Below are 1,142 nucleotides of genomic sequence, written 5' to 3'. Positions count from 1 at the left end.
GGGGATTGAACCGCCGTCCCTGTGCTTTGCCAAGCTTGTTCCAAGTAGGTGCTTTAGACCACTGAGCCATCTCACCAGCCCTTAAATCTTTTATTTATTTATTTGGCACAGGGTCTCACTACACAGCTCGGACTCACAGTGATCCTCCTGTCTCAGCCTCCCCAGTGTTGGGATTACAGGAATATGCCACCACACCTGGTTTCAGTGACTGGCTTGGCTTGGGCTGGCACAGCACGTAGTACTGGGGATCAAACCTGGGTTCTTGGACTTGCCAGGCAGGCATCTAGACCACCAAGCTACGTCCGCAGCCCTATTGGCACACTTTAGATATACATAATGACCACATTCACCATAGAGACTTTGTACCTACCTGTACATGATATAATTTGATTCTTTTTTCCCTTCCCTCAACCCTCTCTTCAACTCTTTCTCCCCTCCTCATGTGTGAAAGCTTTGTTTCCATTCTTTCTTTCTCTATTTTTAAAATTTTTTCCTTCTTTCCTAGATCCCTCCCCCGTCATCCCCCATTTGAACATTTTCTTCCTATTTCACAATACACATTATACATTTTGGTTCTTATTTATATATTTTTATATTTATATTATATTTACATTTTTAGCTTCTCACACCAGAGAAACAATGTGGCATTTAAACACATGTCTGATTTCTTTGACTTACTGTCCCAAGCGCACCCTTGTATGTGACAGAGCATATGTATTCTGTTCAGAGTGTGTAGTATTCTGTTGTACAAACCCCTTCTTTATCTACTCATTAGGTGACAGGCATCTCGGCTGTTTCTAAGATTTGGCTATTACAAACTGTGACTGTAAACATGAGTGTTTGTATATTTTTTCATATATTATTGTGGTATGATCCTTTTGATTTTTTCGGAAGATACCAAGAAGGGTAAGGGCTGAGTCAAGTGGAACCTCCAGTCGTAATTTTTGAGGGATCTCTACTCTGATTTCCATAGTTATTGTACCAGTCTACACACCCACCAACAGTGGAGAAGGATTCCTTTCCCCCCACAGCCCCTCTAGCATTTATTATTGGTTGATTTCTTTCTTTCTTTCTTTTTTTTGGCAGAACTGGGGATTGAACTCAAGCCCTTGTGCTTGCTAGGCAAGCACTTATTCTACTGA

Source organism: Octodon degus, unplaced genomic scaffold (genome assembly GCF_000260255.1).
Source record: "Octodon degus isolate 3935 unplaced genomic scaffold, OctDeg1.0 scaffold00194, whole genome shotgun sequence".
In the NCBI taxonomy this organism is placed as follows: domain Eukaryota; kingdom Metazoa; phylum Chordata; class Mammalia; order Rodentia; family Octodontidae; genus Octodon; species Octodon degus.
The sequence above is the reverse complement of the archived record's forward strand: the minus strand, read 5'-3'. Positions refer to the sequence as shown.